The sequence below is a fragment of the Ursus maritimus genome, unplaced genomic scaffold (genome assembly GCF_017311325.1).
Source record: "Ursus maritimus isolate PB19 unplaced genomic scaffold, ASM1731132v1 scaffold_24, whole genome shotgun sequence".
Classification (NCBI taxonomy): Eukaryota; Metazoa; Chordata; class Mammalia; order Carnivora; family Ursidae; genus Ursus; species Ursus maritimus.
The window spans coordinates 3,452,819-3,467,331 of NW_024424897.1; the positions used below are offsets into that span (position 1 = coordinate 3,452,819).

The window sequence follows — 14,513 nt, forward strand, 5'->3', positions numbered from 1 at the left end:
ACAGCCTAGACGTCTGAGGTCAAGGTGCTCGGAGATTTGTGTCTGCTGGGAGCCCTCTCCCTGGTTCACAGATAGCCGTCTTTCTCACTGTGTCCTCGCAGGGAGGAACGGGTGAGAGAGGCGCTGGGATCCCTTCTATAAGGTCACTAACCCATTCATGAGGCTCTTCCCTCATGACCTGATCACCTCCCAGACTGATACCATCCCATCGGGGGGTAGCTTCCAAAGTGTGAATTTTGGGGAGACAGTCAATCAATGGCAGGATGTTTCTGCATCTCCTCTCGCTGCCAGATGCTTCCGGAGGTCCAGCTCTGTGCTAGTTTCTCGAGAATCTTCACTCTTTTGGAGTCCCAGGTTGGAGACCCCAGTGCCCTCCCACCCCAGGCCCAGCCATAAACTGCCCCCCCGACCCACGCTGGATTACAGGCACTGTTGCTCATTTGGGGTCCCGGCTTCACAAAAATTCAACGGCTCTGCACTGACTGGGGGTCGGGGAGGAGAGGTGCGCTGGCCCTTGTTGGCACCGAGGCCACGCTGCAGCCAGGCAGGCCCCAGCGGCCTGGCTGGGTCTGGTCTGCCCTCCTCAATCTCCCTGGCCTGGGGAAGTGAGGAGGACTCACCCCTGACCACATGTGGGCCAGGCCAGCTCCCCCCACTCTGCTGGGCTGGGCTGCTCCCTTGGACCTTGGTGGGGTCCGTTGGATGCATGCTTGGGCAGCCTGCCTGATCTCACGCAAGGTCCGAGGATGTCTGAAAATGCTTAAAAGCGTCAGCTCCTTTCAGAAGGATTTTCTTCATTTTGGCACAGTGGGGTGTTTCTGGGCTGTGGGCTGCCCAAACCCTGGGGCGCCTGTGTTTATTCACCCAGTCAGGGAGGAGGCCGGGCCGGGAGGACCTGGCCATGGTGTCCTCGGAGAAGTGGGTCTCAGGGGCTTGTCCTGAGTTTCCTGGGGAGTGGGGGTGCATGCCCTCCAGCCCAGGAGGAAAGGAGGCCAGTTAGGTCGGTCCCTTCCAACAGCTAGGGTGGCCCGGCCATCACGGCCCTCAGTGCTGACCACCAACGGGGTCATCAGCTGCTGGCCCCAGCTAGTCCAACCCTGGCACCTGCTTCCCACCCCAGGTCAAGAGGGCACCCCCAGGAAGAATCCAGAGGGAGAGGGGTCCCCGAGGCCCAAGAGGAGGAAAACTAGCTGGGCCCCTTTAAGAATCTGTGTTGCCAGAGGAGAGAAAATGCAGAGCAAGGCCTTTGGTGAACATCTGAGGGCTTGCAGTAACAGCTACCAGCTGTGTGAGGGGGCGCTGGGGGGCGGGGAGGCCGCCCAGCTCGGCTGGAGGGTGGGATGGGCTGAGGTCAGTCTGGGTGGGGACCAACCAAGAACAAATGTAGGGAGGACAACGGGCTGAAACAGGGAGAGTCATTTGTTCGAGGGCCGTGAGCAGTGGCAAGCCAACAAGCTGCTGAGCCACCTGGGCCTAGAAGTTTCCATTGCCCTCGGGGTCTTTTCCCTAATCCTGCTGGGAGATCTCGAACCCCCCTGGCAGCCAGACAGCGAGGACAGTGGGAAGGATGGTTTCAGTCCCATGGGGGCAGGGGCAGAGGGGACAGGGGAGGGAAGCTTGGTGCCACTTTCTTCAAGCCGCTCCCATAGTTAAGTTGTCTGGGTCTTCATTCAACAGGGGCGGTGTTTGGGATCTCCTTCTATCACGAGTAGTACCGAGCACGGCACCTGTGAACTGACCCTCAGCAACGCCCTTCTCCAGACCCATCACCTTGACCCTCACCTTCTCTTGCCTGGAAGCTTGGCTGCCGTGCCCTGAGTGGCCTTCCTGCTTTCCAGCTGTCTCCAGCTCAGCGCCACGGAGCCACCGTGATTACTGCTCTCAGGTACGCAACGGAGACATTGCTCTCTGCTTATACTCAGATGATGACTCCCTGATAGCGAGAGGAGCTCCATCAGTCAGGATGCTTTGGGTTATGAGAACGAATCCAATTCAGAAAGGCTACAACTCTGCCGAGGGTGTTTTGTTGGCATTAATTGGGAAATGCAGAAGCTGGGTGGCTTCATGGCTAGCTGAACCACCAGTTCAGCCATGTCCAGGGGACCTGGTGCAAGGCTATGGCTCCTTTCTGCCTCCCAGAGCAGCAACTTTATCCTCACACTATTCTCCTCATGGTGCCAAAATGGCTGCAGTGGCTCCAGCTCTATGCCACATTAAAAGGCAGAATGAACCTCTTTTTCGGAACTCCTGTTCTGGTTATCTATTTCTGTATAACAAATCACTCCAAAACCTAGTGACCAAATCTTGTATTTTGGTTACAAATCTGAGATCTGGGCTCAGCAAGAACGAGTTTGTCCTTGTTCCATGTGGCATCAGCTGGACCAGATCAGCTGGGGTCTGGAGGATCCATTTCAAGATGGCTCGCTTTCATGGTTGACAAGTGGCTGCAGCTGCTGGCCAGGAACTAAGCCAGGGCTATGCATTGGGGGCCTCAGCTCCTCCTTGCAGAGAGCTACTTGGGTTCCCTAATGGCACGGTGCCTGGGTTCTAAGAAGATGAGGCAAAAGTGCATGGCATTTTTATGAGCCGGCCTTGGAAGTCAGGCAACATTGCTCCCACTGCACTCTGCGGGCTGAGGCGTCACAGAGACCCTCGCAGAGTCAAGGGGAGGGGCTGCAGAGCCCACCACTTACTGGTGGAGTGTCGAGGTTGCACTGATGAGGAGCACGTGGGATGGGAGCTGTTGCTGGAGCCATCTTGAAAAATATGATCTGCCACAACCCCCCACAAACATCTCCTCCGTTCTCACTGAGCCAGTTTGGGGCACATGCCCAGCACGAAACTGGTAACTGAGGCCAGGGGATAGGCTGTGGATCCAGGGAAGACTCGGCTCTCCCCACGGTGTCTGGACTGTGTGGGGAGGTATGGATTCCAAACAAAACCAGCAGCATCCTCCAGAGAAAGGAAGGAGAAGCTCAGGGTGCACTCACAGTGTTCCCGACAGCCACATTCATGAGCACTCACTGCACACCGGGGGCTGTGCTGAGTGCTTGATACTCGTTCCATTGATTACTTCTTACGATAATTCAACAGACTGGAGCTGTTGTTCTCCATACTTTATAAAAACCAAGGTTTGTAACTTGCCCAAGGTTATAAGGCCAGAAGACACCAGAGACAGAGTTAAAGGTCAGGTCCGTATGGCGCTGAGTCTACACTAGTAGCCAGTCCATAGCAAAGTTCAAGGCTTCGAGTCTGTGGCTGAAGAGAGCAACTTGAACGTGGAACCACATAGCCTAGTGGCACTGGCAGCCATTTTGTAACCATGAGGCAATCCAGTTTGAAAAAGAAGCAGATGCACGGAGGAGGGGAGAACCTTGATCAAACATCATAATGCCGTCTGTCCCTGGGGACTCTTCAGGTAAGCAAGCCAGTAAACCTACTTTACCATTTATGTAGTCTTTATGTAGTTATTTATAATTGAGAGTATCTTAACCAGTGCAATATTTTTCCAATTTCATTGTGGGATTGTCTATATGTCGCTCTATGCAACTGGGCAACAAGTGGCTTAGGAGCAGGGACCAGGCCTCAAGCATTTCTCTATCCCCGCTGCCCAGCACAGCATGTGACACTCCATTTTTCAAACCATACTTGAAGAGAAATGAGAGCAGGTGAAGCTATTCTTCCAGAATTTGGGGGTGTTTCTATCATAACCCCCCTTTCCTGCTTCCGTCCCTGCTGAGGCTCATTCACTGCCTCTTGTTTTCAAAGCTCAAACACAGAACCTAGGTTGTGATTGAGTCCCTCCAGATGGGACTTTGGTCAAAGAAGGGCAGGGGAGCCGTCTTCCCTGGGGCAGCGGGGCCATGGAGAGAGTGTGTGAGGAGCAGGGGTGCAGCGGGAGGAGGCCAGCCTTGGTGCTTCTCTGTTCTCAGCACAATGCATGGTGATAGATGTGGCCTCACTCCTGGAACAGCCTTCAGCCCAGGACACGAAGCCATGCTTCAAGGCTGACTTTTCACAAGGCAGATGTCCTCCCGCTTGCCCGGCCTATCAGGAGCGTTGGCGCATGAAGCTTCGCTGAGCATGATAAGAGAAAAACAGATTGTGTGTTCTGAGAGTATTTCTGAAAAAAGCTCCTTCTGCAGCCTGCCCTCCTCTGGGGTGTGGGTGCCCAAGGCCCATGCCCTGGGCCCACGGCGCTTCCCCCAGAACCAGCCGGCCGGGGCCCATCCTCAGGAGTGGTGGCCACCCGTCTCCCCCACCTGCAAGAAGCTGGCGCCTGTTGTGACACTGGGTCTCCATGTGGTCTGCCCGTAAAAGAAAACTCCGAATCAGGAGGTGTAGACGAGAATAGTTTGAAAATCTCACCCGACAGGGAGCCCAGAGTGCGAGTCCCTGGGCGTGTTCAGTCACGCCCGTCACTGACAGACCTCGGTGTCCTTACTCAGGGACATCACGATGTTGGACATTTTCTCGCTGTCCTGAGGACAGTGGGTCCCTGTGCTCCTGTTCTGGGGTGCTCCCCGAGGATGGGGAGGGGACTGTTGGACCAAGTCTGGATCTTCCACCAGAGCCGAGCACTTGAGGCAGACAGGATTCTGGCCCCTGGTGAGCTGTCCTCTGAGGAGGTCGCCCGATGCAGATAAATACAGACAAACAGCGGGTGAGGAATGAAAAGTTAAGCTGAGCTACACAGTGACCGCGTATTTTCTAAGTCGATAAAATCGTCTTTGCAAAAATGACTGGACAGGTTTTTGGCAAATTGTGTGTTTGAGCCGGTCGGACCTAAAATAGAAGCCTGGCGGAGTGAGTCCCAGTGCTAGTGGTCAGGACTGAGGTCTGAGCGGGGGGAGGGACTGGAGGGGCCACGCAGGAGGTGGTGCTCCGGGGGCTGGTGGTGCTCCGTTTGCTGTTCTGGACGGCGGTCACGCGGCGTGCTCGCTTTGCCGGGAGGAACCAAGCCCCACCCTTACAATCTGTGCACTTCTCTGTGTGTATGTGGTATTTCAGTAAAAAGTGGCCTCTCTATCCAGGGGACGCATGACGTTCCCTTTAAGGGGTGGGTCAGAGGCACTCCCCTCCAGCAGCCGAAGCTTGTGGGGTGACCTGTCCGAGCATCGCACCTGTCACGCCGCCCCGGCAAGAGGAAATCAGCAGGGACTTTAGATCTGAGCCCCGAGTGCAAGCCGCGTGCTGCTCCTCTCGCGTGTGGCTCCATGTGTGTGCAGGCAAGGGCCACGGCGGGGCTGGACATGGTCGGCGATGTGCCTGAGTGGTACTGGGGAGGCCAGTGGTGCGGTCACAGGTCTGAGATGGCTGTGCTGGGTGCCCTCCTTGGGAGCTTGGGCTGGTCCTGGGACTGCCTTTCTGAGATCGTCACACCCTGCTTGGGACTGGTCGCCCGCACGCCAGTCTCTGGTACACGCCTGCCTGTGGCATGTCGCCCAAGATGTCAGGGCTGCTCGGCCCTTGAGCCACAGGTCACCCCATCAAATCCCCGCAGTTACAGAGAATACAGCAACCACATTATTTCATAAGACGCATGCAGAGTAGACACCAAGGGAGACTTCCGGGTCGCGGGGCTCGCAAGCCCACTGAGGCCAGCACTTCCTGCAGGCAGGCGTTCCTGCTGGTTCCGTCTCCTGCACTGCAGCGTGGCCGATCTCCGCAGCATTGGTAGAATGGCCTAGACCCAGCCTCACTCCTCATAGGCTGCCTGTCCTCCATAATCCCAAATCAAAGATGGTCTTGCTCGTCTCCCGTATGGGAGGGGGCAGCTAGCCTGCCCAGACCCCAGAAGAGATGCATGGTTCCATCACACTAGAGGGGGCACCTGGGGGCCGAAGGCGCTAGGCCGTGCCAAGACCCTGGTGCCCCACGGGGACAAGATGACATCTGGTGGGTGATGCTCAAGCCGGGCCGTGTGTCCTCTCTCAGCAAATGTCACGTTCAGGGAAACAGCAAATCTGTGAGGGTGGAGGAGCGGGTGGTGCCCAGGGGATCCGAGGGCAGTGAGACTCTTCGGTATGAACTGTCCCGGTGAACACACGTCATCATCCGTTTGTCCAAAGCCTACACTGCACAACCCCGAGATCACCCCTAATGCCAACTCCGGACTCCGGTGAGTAAGAAGGTATCAGTATTGGTTCAGTCGAGCAATGGACCACATGCGTGTGCGCCCCCGAATTCACATTGAAATCCTGCCCCCCATGTGATGCTGTTAGGGTGTGGATCCTTTGGCAGGTGATCAGGCCATGAAGGGGAGCACCCAACAATGCGGTTAGTGCCCTTGTCATTGAGACCCCCAGGAGCTCGCTCACCCCTTCCACCACGTGGGACACGGCGGGAAGACACTTAGGAAGCAGGAGGCGGCCTCTCGCCCTGGTCTCAGACCTCCAGCCTCCACACCTGGGAGAACGAGGTGTGCTGCCCCGCCACGGCTACGGCAGTGCCCTAGCAGACTAAGACACTGTGACCGATGTGTCACACTGCGTGACCACAACAGGGAACACCGTGAGGTGGGGGGACGGCAAGTCTGTACTATCTGCTCCGTTTTCTGTAAAGTTAACCCACCCTAAAAATTAAACTCTATTCAATAAAAACAATGAATAATAAAGATTTAATGAAAGCGTCACTCTTGAGTCCTCATCAGGACGCCCAGCCCTTGTCCCTGCCCGCCTTGCAGGGCGCCCGTGGCAGCTGCCCCCTCCCCGCGGCGTGCCCACATTGTCACTCCATCCCAGCCTGCGTGTGTTTGACTCTCTCACCTTTTCCCGTCCCCTTGTCTTCCCAGTGCCTTTAATTCCGTGTGTTCTTCCGCCGGCGAAGCTGTGCCTTTGCCAGCCCGAGAACAAGAAGCCAACCTCACCTCCTGTTGTCTCCCCTGCCCCCCACCCACGAGTCCCAGCCTCGGGCCACGCCAGCAGACCCTCCGTGTTCTGGGGGCGGAGTGGGGGCAGGGTGGTGTAAGTACTCGTCCGCTGGCAGTTGTCCTCCCCAGAGGGAGATGATGGGCACAAAGGTGGGGGCTGGTGGGGATGCCGTGGGGCACCCTGGCTTCTGCCCCGTGCCTTGGGCTGGGATCAGTGCGCAGCTGTGGCTCTCCAAGCGAGCGGGATCAGCCAGGTGCCACCAAAGCTCTCTTCCTGGGAGTGCGTGGCTCAAACCTTCGCCTCCTCTTCCCATCTTGTCCCAAGTGTCCCCCGACAAGCCTGAGCAGCTGTCCCTGTCTGTCCAGGGAAAACCTGTGCCCTTAGCTGTCACCCGCATCTCCCCCCTCCCTCTGCTCAGAGCCCGGGAAGCCTGATGTACTTTGTGTCTCTACAGACAGACCTGCTCCGGACATTTCAGACGAAGGGACTCATATGTTAGGTGGCCTTTTGTGGCCGGATTCTTTCACCCGGCGCGCTACTGAGGCTCATCCCGTTGCGGCAGATGGCAATCTCCGTTCGTCTTACGGCCCCTTAATAATCTATCTTACGGATGCACCATATTTTTACCCCGTCATCATTTGATGAACATTTGGGTGGTTTCCTGTTCCTGTTATAACACATCCACCGTGCACCTCTAAGCCTCTTCCGTGCACTGTCTGGCGTTTGCTATCCGTGCCCCATGCTCTCCCCCAGCCCCACTGGGATATGACCACCACTGCCGCTGCTAACTCCCGTCTACCACGCACCCATCTGCGCTCTTGCTCATGCCCGCAAACGGATGTGCCACCGTACCCTGACCAGCGCCGTTGGTACTGTCGTTCCCACGTTACGGATGAGGAAGCTGGAGTCCAGAGAAGTGAGGAGATTGGCCAAGGCCGTGGAGGACACGGGTGCTAATACAGGTCTGTTCTGCAACCAAGTCCTCCCAGTGCTTGGCATTTTGGCATTGAACCCATCTGTAGTTGGGTTTTGTGTATTTAGGGGCCTCCCCAAACCGTAAGCCTCTTCAGGGTAAGACCACGTCTCGTGGCCCTCTGGTCTTAGACCCACTACGGTGCTGGACATTCCTTGTACGTGTGTGCCTAGGGCTCTCGTTGGTTTGCAGTCTGTGGGGGCTCTATGCTTGTTGTCTGCTCAGCATCCCTTCCCTCGCTCTCCTCCTGGCTACCGGATGGGCTCGTGCTGCGGGCCTGGCCAATCAAAGCCCTCAATTCCACTGGCTGTCGTGATTGGCTCAAGGATAGGCACAGGATCCAAGCCTGGCCAATCAGAGCCTTCCTTGGGTATTTTGCCATAGCAACGGCTGAGGCCACCTGCTTACTCTTTGGGACTGGGAGCTATAAGGACCATCAAGCCTGGAGCTGCCATTGGCAACTTCCTCCCACCTCTTGGGGAGAGCCCACGTCAGAATGCCATGCAGATGTTAGGAATGGTGCTACAGGAAACTAAAGACATGGGAAGATGTTCGTGATAACTTCCTGGGTTTAAAATAAGCAAGCTACAAGTTAGAACATACGTTATTACTTGTTACACATGGTTTCATGTATGTATGGAAATGATCACGTATATACACAGACGCGATTTTTGAAAATGGTTGCTAGATGCCAAAACATCAGCAGTTCTTTCTCATTACGTGAGCATTAGATATTTTTTTCCTTTCTGTTCATCTGAACTTCGAAAACTCAGCCTGAATTCTGTCCTTTTTAGAAATTGTCATTGTTATTCTGTTTATTTTAACCCAGAGCCCCTGCAGACCCCTCTCAAGAAGTCTTTTCTAGTGCATTCCTCCCAGGAAGCACTTGGTTCAGCCTGAGCCATGTCATTGGCCTTTTAAGAGCACACAACTTTTCCAACAATCCCATTTCCTGCCCCGGTTCTGGGCCCTCCCCACCCTCGGCCACTCTGCTCACCTGGCAGCCCCCTGGGCCTCCAGGACTAGCAGTCCAGCTGTGTCTGAGTGACGCCATCCCCCAGTGTCTGCTGGACCCCCGGAGAAAGCCAGGCCTTTCACCCCCCACTCGTCCTGCTGGGTGTTGTGTTTTCATTCTCAGCTCACAAGGAACCTGCAAAAAATATTTTCTTTGGCAGGCGATAAGGGAGTAGCAGCCCCGGACATGCCTTTCAGGCGACGTCCGAGCCCGGGGCAGCTGCTGCCCTCCACAGCTGCCAGGAGTTGTGGCCATGGGCAAGGCCAAGGTTTGGGCCTCATCCGTCTTGAGTGACGTTCTTTCCCCCATCAGGTTTTGAGAGATCCCAAGGCCTGGGAGACAGGCCCCACAGTGCCCTTCTTGCGGACCAAACCTCCCCCTGGTCCAATGGCCAGTATGGCAGGGAGGTGGGATGTGGCCCTCCAGGGGCCCAGACCCCGACTGCCTTCTCCCATTGCCAAAGGGAGAGGGTATAGGGGACTCATAGGCAGGCAGGCAGGAACCCAAGGTCTCCCCCCACCCCCGCCCTAGTGTCTCCTTGTGTCCCTGCAAGAGACGAGGGGCTCAGAAGGGGCTGTTCTCACTCTCTTTCTGAACAGACCTGTCCTTCAGATCCAGGCCCTGTCCACCCAGTTGGTGCTGGTGGCCACAGCCACTGAGCCATGTGTGGCAGTCACCTGATCCTGACTGGCCCGTCAGATCCACACTCAAGAACAAGACCCTAGAGGGGAATGAACTGGATGACAGAGTGTGAACCAAAGGGCCAGCGGGTTGTGGTGGGGCAGCCAGGCCAGCCTGCAGACGCACAGAGAAGCCAGAGAGAGAAAGGAGCCAGGGAGAGGCAGGTGGCTGAGCCCGGCCATCCCGGGGAGCAAGAGCAGGAAGAGTGGGGAGGGGACAGGGTCCCTGACGTCCAGCTGCACCCATCAGTCTCCCACCGTTCTCCTCATCCTTCAGATAAAGCCCACTATCTCACCTGGGTGTTCATTCCTCAGAGCCCAAAAATCCAGATGGGTTACACTCAGAGCACCTATCCCCAGGTAGGAGGAGCTGTCCTCCCCTACCTGCAAGTGGAGGGAGCCCTCTTCTTGTCCCTCCCGTTGGCTGGGAGGACCTTTTGCTACTCCTTTCCAAGGGCCTTACATTCTGGAAGAAACTGCTTGTCTGGTTCGGGACATCTCCCCCAACCCTGGTGTCCAGGGAGTGGATTCAGGGCAGAGGGGCCTTCCAGATTACGAGCAAAAGTCACCGGACAGCCTAGTTCAGTGGGCCCTAAAAAGTATGATGATGGGGCATGTGGCTGGTGGCAAACAGTAACAGGTTTCATAGTGTGGCAGATTTGGGTTTGAATCCTGGCTCCAGCAGCTTCCAATGTATGCAAACTGCTTCTTGCTTCTTGGCCCCTTCGGACCAGTAGCATCTAGGACTCGCACGTGCCGGACCCCTTCCCAAAGCTTTCCAGACGGTGCTGCTGCTAGGCTCCCATTTCGCAACAGGAAGGAGAGATGGGCGGGGGTGAGCAATGGGCACCAGTCCTGCAGTTGGTGATGAGAGATAAGCCCTGGGTTATCTGGTTCTGGGGAGCTGGTTTTGCCCCAAGGGAAGAAAAAAGAGTCTTGTGGTATGATAATCCCTCGTAAATAAAGAAGTTAACGGGTTTTCTCTACACAGAGGAAGGACAGATAACCCTTCAAAAAAACCCTGCTCTTCCCCAATTGACACAGGAACGACAACATCTGGGATTTGCTTCAGAATAACCCTCCAGGCCCGGGGCCGAGGGGTTGGTGGCTCTCCAGGCTGGGCCTGGGTGCCTGGGTGAGCGTGACCCTGTTCTCTGTGTGAATATGCTTGCAAGTTTTCGTAACAGAATGTTTTTTAAAAAGTAGCAAGAAGGAACAGGGCCAGGGTGGAGGAGCGATGCTGTGAGGGCTGTCACGGTGCAGACAGTGAGCCCCCCAGGGAAGGGAGCCCGGGAGCCCCTCCCCACGGCCGCCGCCCGCCGCACCCCCTCCTCACGCCTCTCCCTGTTGACTCCCTTGTGGTCCAAGAACCTTCGGCTCTGAGTAATAAATGTGCACTGTCTTGGCGGGACATGTGTTTCCAATCATTCTGCTCGGCAGTGAGTCAGCCCCGACAGCTGCTGCCTGTCTGTCTCCCACCTCTTACCTTCAGATCAGCCATGACGACAGCCCAGGCCCCGCTCCCACCCCAGGTCTGCGCTTAGCCCGCCGGTCAGCGCACAGCCCCTGCCTTCTCCCACCTGTGCTCATTCACGCAGGTCCGTCCTTCCATCTGGGACAGTGCCCTCCTCGCCGCGCCCCACCCCTGACGGGATAACTCTTACCATTGTCCAGGTCTCATGGTGCAGGCCGGACACCCTCCCTCTGCCGCCCCCAGGCCCTCTGGCCCTGCAGATGCCCACCCAGCACCCACACCCGCTTGTGATTCTTTCTGTAGGTGTTTCTGCTCACGGGTGGTTCCTGCTGTGGGAGGAAAGGAGCCATGTCTGTTCCTTCCAGGCCCCCAGCACCTGCACAGGCCTGGCTGATGGCAGGTGCCCAACACATACGTGTTGAATAGGTGAATGAATGAACAAATGAGCTGTAACCTTAAGAAGCAGGGAGTCGTGGGAAAGCCAGACACAAGGACAAGTAACCGTTTAGAGAAAACACAAGGAGTCTAAGGAGTCAGGCGATGGGCTACGAGGGGCCGTATCCATCATTGCCCCTGCTTAGGGCATCCCACTGTCCACACAGCCCCAGCTGGGCACCTCCCTAGGATGGAAATCACTCACAGGCCACCTTCGGCTGGCTGGGCCGGCTGCCTGCGGCACCATGAGGAGGGATCTCAGGCCACATCCAGGCTTGGTGGGGAAGGAGTACTCTGGGTCTGATGGGGGCTGGGGGCGGGGAACACGGGCTGACTCCCCAAGGAGTCAGGCCACAGTCCGATGTGATGGGGAGCACTGACGGGGACCCACAGCTTCCTCACTGCTGGAGCATCACCCACCCAGACCCCAGTACCTCCCCCGCGGGCATCCAGGTCACACCTGTGGGGGGGTGGCCGAGTCATAGCGGGAGAAAGCAGGGGACACCAAGAGGCGGCTGGCTATTGGCCTTGTTCCCGGGGCTGTGAATGCCAGGACGGAGCCAGGGTTCCCCAGGAAGAGGAGAGAAGCAGCAGGGTGTGGGACAATACTGCTCACACGGTCCCACCTGCACCCAGGGGCTGGACAGGCCAGGGAGATGCAGGCACCGGACTGAGAAACTGCCTTTGGGCCCCTCTCACGTGTGGAGCTGGGCAGGCTCTCCTAGCCGAGGAGAGGGCAAGGGTGCCAATGAGCCAGACCTGAACTCCAGAAACCAGCTGGAAATGGTGTTAAGGACCCAACGACTCACTTTCCAAGAAGCCAGGTCCCTCCTTGCCTTTCTCATGGCTCTGCTGCCTTCTGATCTTCTGGCTGGTGACCTGAGCCACCCCAGAACCTGCTCTTTCTGTTGTCTGGCATTTCAGTTCAAGGTGGAAGGAGCACCTTTAGGAATTCTGACCCCTCACCCCGTCCTCCCCTGGGTGCTGTCCAGGGACTGGGCCCTATTCCATATATGCCAAGGCTGGTCAGGGAGGGAGGGAGGGAGGCAGGCTGGAATCTGAATGTGACAAGAGCCTGGGCTGGGAGTGCGGTGCTGCGGGCTACACTGAGAACCCCAAGCATCCCCGAGAAGAGAGAGCCAGGGCAGAGGAGCAGAAAGAAGGCAAGGCAGGAACATAGGAAGAAAAATAGGATGGGGAGAGGGAAGGAGAGAGAGAGAGGAAATTCCTGGGCACAGTCCTAATCATAGCCTTGAAATGAAATTTACTGCTGCACTCAGCATGGACGCCAGCCAGGGCTGCCAAACCAGCCCCCCTTCTGTTTGGATTAGGCGATGACATCATGGCCACGGGCCCATCACTGCCAGCACCAAAGAAGAGGAGGATGGCGGCGGGAAACCTGAGCCTCCAGCCCCTGGGCTTCCAGGGAGGGGAACCTGAAACCAGTAGAAGTCAGCCTCAACACACCCCTGCGGAGCTGGCCCGCCAGTCCCCGTCTGCCCTGCTCCTGGCCGGCACCTGGTCCCCCAGGTCGCCAGCAGAGGTGGCCTCCAGAGCAGGCCAGGGATGGACAGAGGAGCGCTGGGTTCCCGGCTCTGCTCGCTGGCCCTGCTCCCTGACCCGCCCGTGGAAGGAAGCACATGACACATGCCCGGGGCCAAAGGCGATGGCTTAGGCACGGGAGAACACGGAGCGGCGGGTGTGTGAGCCGGCGCTGGCTGGACTCGGCCTGCTCCTCTGGGTTTTGCAGGATCGGAGTCAAGGTGGGGCCAGAGGAGAGCCCGGCGCTGGGGGCCTGCAGGACCGGACACCCTCTGCTTGAGGGGAGCAGACCCAACGAGGCCTCGGTGGGGAGAAGCCGTGCCGACTCACAATCCAGGTGGAACGAGGTCTGCAAAGGCTTCGGCCCAGGGGACGCGGTGGTGGCGCCAGCCCGCCTCCCTGGAGGGAGGAAATGTATGTGCCGCCTGCTCCCAGACAGCTCAGATGTGGCGGCCACTTCAAGCCAGTGACTTCATGGGCCTGCCTGCTCACCAAGGGACAGCCTCCCTCCCGCCTGCCCTCCCTCTTTCTGGAGTTACTCTAGACTGGATCAGAGCAACACCGGCGGGTGGTGCTGGGACGGCTGCCCGGCCTGTGTAGGCTGCGTGCTGGGGAGCGGGCGGGGCCGACAGGCAGGCAGGCGCGCAAGGTGGGTGCCCCGGCTCCGCTGCCTTTTCCTGTGGGGCGCCTGCCTGGGAGGAGAGGATGGGGGTGCCTGGAGGGGAGGCAGACCGTGAAGGAGAGAGAGGCCAAGGCCCCGAGCAGAGACGGCATATAACAGGCCAAGGGAAGCCGCGAGGAGAGCAGGAGCTAAGGGCAGTGTGGGAGACGGGGTGGGATCACCGAAGTAAATGCCTCGAGTTGCTGTGGCCAGGGCAGGCCTTGACAGCGCCACGCAGAGTCCAGAAAATAGCTGTATTTCTGCCCCAGGGGCTATCCATTGCAGGGCTGAAGCTTCTTCACCTGAAAACTGCTCTCCCTGCTGCAGGGGCAGGATAGGACGCTCCTCCCGGGTCACCCAGGTCCCCGCCACCTGGAGACATTCCACGAACTTTGTGGCGAACACCCCCTTCCTTAGCTCTCTCTACCCACGCACCTGTGTAATTTCATGTAAGTGAAATATGGCGTATGCTGTTCGCTCATGGACACGTGCACAAAACAACCCTTTAAATATCCCTTGCCCTCCCTGTCTCCCCAGAGAGCCCGCGTGGACACACTGGTCCGCCATCCCGCGTGCCCTTGTCCAGGTCACACGCTGGCACAGCGACCTCCCACGTGCACTAGTGTTTGCTCTAAAAAAATGGAATCTTGTTTGTCTCTCTCTGAATTTTGTTTTCTCATGTTCAAAGATTTTATCAAACTTCCTTTGCTGGTGGTCATCAACCAGGTGGTTTTGCTCCCCCACGGGGACGTTAGGCAATGTCTGAAGACGTGTTGTGTTGTCACCACTTGGGGGGGTGGCGTTTAGAGGGTGGACGCCAGCGATGTTGCTCCACACCCACAGTGCACAGGGCACCCCCAC

General features: G+C 57.4%; 1 long non-coding RNA gene across 1 annotated transcript; it reads left to right on the forward strand.

Moving 5' to 3' along the window:
- Positions 1 to 1,709: 1,709 nt before the first annotated feature.
- Positions 1,710 to 6,580, forward strand: LOC121104948. Its single transcript, XR_005837305.1, has 3 exons — positions 1,710 to 1,885; positions 3,150 to 3,418; positions 3,933 to 6,580. It is a non-coding gene; the product is annotated as an uncharacterized LOC121104948 (long non-coding RNA).
- The last annotated feature ends 7,933 nt before the right edge of the window (positions 6,581 to 14,513 follow it).